The sequence below is a fragment of the Mus pahari genome, chromosome 21 (genome assembly GCF_900095145.1).
Source record: "Mus pahari chromosome 21, PAHARI_EIJ_v1.1, whole genome shotgun sequence".
NCBI classification, from domain to species: Eukaryota; Metazoa; Chordata; class Mammalia; order Rodentia; family Muridae; genus Mus; species Mus pahari.
Window position 1 is genome coordinate 33,000,480 of NC_034610.1, and position 5,704 is coordinate 33,006,183.

Sequence of the window (5,704 nt, forward strand, 5' to 3'; positions counted from 1 at the left end):
TTTCTGAGTTCAAGGCCAGCCTGGTCTACAAAGTGAGTTCCAGGACAGCCAGGGCTATACAGAGAAACCCTGTCTCAAAAAACCAAAAAAAAAAAAAAAAAAAAAGAATTTCTCCTGGCAATAAAATTCATTACCAACATAATTTTTTTCTTTTTTGAATAGAGTTTATTTGAATATGTTAGTAGTTCATTTAAAATAATGGTAGAACTGGGTAGGAATAGCATAGGACATGACAAAGCAAAGATGAAGAGTTTGGGAGGCCCTAACAAATCAATATTTGAGCTTTTATCCAAAACCCTAGCGATATATATTTTTTTCAACCCAGGATGGAGTTTCAAGGCACAAAACCTATCCCTGGAGAGTATTATGATTTGGAGCTTGCTAAGAGTTCTTCTATAAATAGTCCAGCAAAGGAAAGAAAACCAACCATCAGCACTTGACCTGACAAGGGATTTATCAAGCAGCCAGCACTAAACTCCAGTCCTCATGGCTGTCAGGTTAGAAAGTAGCGGAGTCATCATTCAAGTGGATTTAAGTCTCCATTGTGTATAAAGACCTCTCAGGGCTAACAAGTTAAGATGGATAACACACACACAAGTCTCTTAGCCTTTGGGGGTGCTTGACACAGCAAAATACAAACATGAGAAAGATTGCTTCCCTCCAGGTCTGGCTGAGCTGAGCCGACAGTGGCAGCGAAGCTGTAGAGAGCTGGGAGTTGTCTATGCTCAGGAAAAGTGGGATTTGTTTCCTGGCCAATTCCCATTTTTTACTGTGATGACCGTGGGCAGGTTAATTTAACTTCTTTCAATCTCGGTGAACTGTTGGAATATGAAAACGAGATAGGATCTATGGTGTGCTATTAGCATAGCGGTGAAAAGTATTCAGAAATTATTAGCTGAATTTGCTGATATCAATGACCAGAGTTAATATCAGCAGCTCAGTCGAGTCAGAGCTGGGCACTCAGATTAACTCTGGGCAGTGCAGAGTCAGCCTCAGCCTCAGACATTCCACACCATCATCAGGTGACTTTGAGCTCAAGTCGAGACTTAGGAATGGTTAAATTTGGGGGAAATTTCAAGAAAGAAAGAATTCAGACTTGGGTGTGAAATCGAGTCTTCCTTCCATAGAGTTTCTCATCTCAACCACAGGACATAGAAATGATGTGAGCAGTGTTGTGATCTGAAGAAGAAGAGCCCCATAGGCTCATATATTTGAATTTTTAGTTATTGGGGAGTGGCAGTATTTGAAAAGGATTAGGAGGTGTGGCCTTGTTGGCCTTGTTGGAAGAAGTATGTTACTAGCAGTGGGCTTTGAAGTTTCAAAGTCCAAGGCAGGCCCTGTCCGCCCCGCCCCACCCCATCTCCCTCTCCCTCTCCCTCCCCCTCCCCCCTCTCTCTCTTTCTCTCTGTCTCTCTCTCTAGATCAGAATGTAGCTCTCAACTACTTCTCCAGCACCAAGCCTGCCATGCCTCCCATCATGATGATAATGTACTAACCCTCTGAAACTGTAAGGAAGCCTCCAATTAAGTCCTGTCTTTTATAAGCACTTGTTATAAGAAATGCCTTCGGCATGATGTCTCTTCACAGCAACCAGATGGTAATTAAGACAAGTGGCCATTTCTCACTTCTTCAGGAATGGCTCATCCTAGAAACTTAGACAGGAAACTAATCCATTGTCTACTACATTAGTCCTGCTTCTCCCAAAGGACAGAAAAGATAGAATCTATATGGGATTCATTAGATTGACTTTTATTACATGGTCCTGGCAGTCCAACATTGGCTGCCTCACAATGGAGAAGACAAGAATCTGATAATTGTTAGCATATCATATGAAGCATATACAATAAGCTTCAGATGAATTTGCTGATATTAATAGTTAGAGTTAATAATTTCCGTGAAGCTGGTTACTCATGGAGAGATGCTGGTCTTCTGTCTAAGTTCAAGCCTAAAGAAATTGATTCTAATATGAATTAAGGAATGCCATAGCAATAGCAGAGATCAACTTGCCAGTGAGAGTGAGGACAAGAAGGCAAAAAGTAAAGTTTCCTTCGTCCGTGTCCTCTTACCTAGGCTGACAATAGAAGATGCCACCCACATCTAGGGTATGTCCTCCTGCTTCAAATAACCAGGTGTGAACAGCAGATTATGTCTTAGTCCATTCCAGATACAGTCAAGTTGATAGTCAAGAATTGCCATCACACCTTCCATGTGACCATTGGGCCTTGTGAGGATCAGGCTGCGTCATGCTCTAAGTTATTTTATATAGTACACTATAGTTGCTTTCAGGATCTTCCCTGCTCCGAGTGTCTCAATTTTACAAAATGTCAGTGTTTTCCACCTTGGGTGCACATGATGTGGCAAAAGACTAAATCCTTTTGTGCTAGGAAACCATCACAACACAGACCACGAGACACAGCTAATAAATGATTTGCACAGATAAAGCATTACTATCCACGAGACTATTAATAAAGTTAATTAGGAACACATGGGCTCATAAATATACAAAACCACATCAAAATGAGCAGGCCCATCAACATATCAAACACACCAGACTGATGGAGCCTCCTCATTGAGATCATTTGAAAGGAAGGGCCATTAACACTGGACACCCATGGATGTGTCACCAGATTGTCCAGTGAATGCATCATAGGATGAGTAGATGGTGAACAGGGACTTCCAACTCTGAACTCCAAGTCTCACTCAGTTCAACTCAGCGCTCTCAGCTTCCCACTGACCCAAGACACCCAAATAACCATCTACCTAGACCCAGCTCTGTAACGTAAGATGTGCCTACTGGGTGATTCTGAATCTATGTTGTCAACAGAGATCAAGCATCACACAAAGGCACAGGGTGTTGAAAGAAGCTTTAATGATAGAAATACATAAGCACATACATAATTGTGGAATCTTGGAGGGAACCTAAGTTACTAGAGAAAATGACATAGCACAGGACAAAGCTCCATTGACAGGCTGTGGCTGGGTGTATCATCTGTAAGTCCCAGACCAAGTGTTTGTGTAGGTTGCACAACATTGGACACATTGAACAACTCATTGTCTCTGAAACTCTGTCTGTGGAAAAGGGCATACAGTGAGTGTTCCCTGGCTCCTAGTTAGGGTCTTTTTCACAGTTACCTGGTAAATTATTATTCTAAGCATCTCATAATCTCAACTATTATAAAACCCCTAACTCAGTTTATCTCTAAGAAAAGAATGTTCAGAGTAAGGATCCTTTACAGCAAAACTAGTTGAAACTGGTTAGATCTAAGATGCTACCTAAATAACCTATAACAGAAAGTCGATCACCATGATAGTAACTGGAAACACATACACACACATACAGAGAGAGAGACAGACAGAGAACTGGAAACTTAAGGGTTCTTTGGAGAGTCAGTTGTGTTGGATGGCGTTTTGCTGGGGCAAACATGAAGGGGTGTTTCCCTGAGGTGGACACAAGTGAAAGACTAAGACAGACTCATGAAGGAACATTTCACTGAAGCAGACACAGGAGAGAGGATGTTCTGCTAAAGCAAACACATGAAAGGATACATGATAAAAGATTCTTTAATAACAACACACATGTATTGGTCCACCTTCCATTGTGTAGTTGAGCTTCATTTGTCGGAACACCTTGAACTCGGGCTGACTGGATGCATGTGCTGAGGCAAGGCACGTGGAGGACACCTGATGTTTGGAGGGTATAAATAGGACTCCGTGGAGTGATGGAGACAGAGCTTGGCTCGCCAGTGGAACATTTGTGGGTCTCTTGTTCTTGCTGATCCTCACTTCCCTGAGAGAGGTGTGGCTGAGAAATTCTCCTGGTGTTCCTCCTGGTCCCTCCTGCTGACAAGAACCAAAGCTGAGGCCTGGCTGCCTCTGTTAGGTCATGTCACCCCTGTTGATAAGCTGCCTCTACCGAACTAGATTGCTGGTGTGTGTGTGTGAAGTGTTTGTGAGTGGATTGAGCTGCCACTGACTGCTCACCTGTGACGTGAACTGCTGATTTCCAGACAACACAAACAGGAATTGCTCCAAAGAACCTTTCTAGACAGGTCCACTTCCCCTGTATTCTTTCTTTTCCACTACCTCTGGTGGGTGGTGGGCTACAAGGGAGGTTAAAGTCTTTAAGAACCATCATTAAAAATAGGATTTAAAACCATTAAAGTTGAGAGAGAGAGAGAGAGAGAGAGAGAGAGAGAGAGAGAAGGAAGAAGAAGGAGGAAGAGGAGGGGGAGGGGGAGAGGGAAGGGGAGGGGGAGGGGAGGAGGAGGAGGAAGAGAGGAAAGGAGAGGAAATTGATAGCACCTGAGTTTCCAGAAAATCTCTGCCTTTTCCTCAGAAGAAGAACTTGACCATTCCTTTATTGGAAAATCTCTCCCTTCATTATTAGCCACTGGCACAGAAAAACACCAACACAGGAAAGATAACTTCATCTTTGTCTCATACTTACGACTTTCTCACCCATAACAGGTTGAGAACTTAATTGCAAGCCGTGTCCCTCCATTCGATGGCGACTGAATACACTTGATCTTATCTCTGAACTCTTGCTATCAAATGGGGGAAAAAAGATACTCTTGGAGAGTGGGAATCCATCTTGTCAAGAGTTGTCGCAGGGACCAATCAGAACTCCCCAAATGTCAGTCATTCTCACCGAATTTTTGTGCTATCACTTGATTGAACTTGTTTTTTCAAATCTCTATAGTTCATTCCATCTTAACTAAAAATAATTATGTAATGATTTGTTTCTGTGTCAACTGTATGTTTCTATTCTAAAGCAGTTATTAAAATGGGTTTTAGGGCTGGATAAGTGGCTCAGCAGTTAAGAATGTACATTGCTCTTGCTGTGGACCTGTGTGTAGTTCTCAGCACCAGTAGCTGGCAACTCACCATTGCTTATAACTCCAGATCTAGGGGACCTGCGATTCTGGCTTCGACAGCCACCTGCACTCAAGTGCACATACCCAGGAGCTGCATACATACACATAATTTTAAAACAAATTAACTCCTTTAAAAAAATTAAAATGATTCTTTAAAAAAAAATCATCAGTTTATAGCCTACCTAAACTTTACATCCTGCCCAAGCCTATTTCGGAATGTACGAGGTTACATTGTACATTACATACAATATATGCTATGCCAGGTTCTTCTTGAGACTATTACGACGTTATTCTATAAATCAGAAGAGATATACATTATTTAGGAAGTGCGTTTTAAATGACACTGAAAACATCGATAACATCATTTTAAGTTGGCAGACTGAGTACGACAAACTTCTTATGAGTGGAAATTTGTCAGCAATGATATTGTGCATAAGGTTCTGCGCTGAAGGAGTTAACACTTCACAACTGTGGGAGAGGCTGGAAGGAAACATGCAGCAAGAGGTGTCAGAAGTTCAGGGAAACTTGTTCCCTCGCTACCTCTTCTGATACACAGGGGACACTGGGGATCCAAAACCTTCAAGGAACTAAGAAGCCAGTCCATTCCAGGTGCTGGAGAGGAGCCTTATTAGAAGCTAGCAGAGACATGTCTGCTAGGTACACTCCCACTTCTGCTGTGGACAAAGGGACCAGATGTCAGAGAGAAAAGTCCCGCTTTGTAACCAGCAAGCATAAAGAGGAACTGGCAGTAATTGGCATCTTGGTGTCAGTTTTTCTCAGAAGAGAACTGGCCAACTCCAACTAAGAGCCATACTGGGAAGGGGATGCTG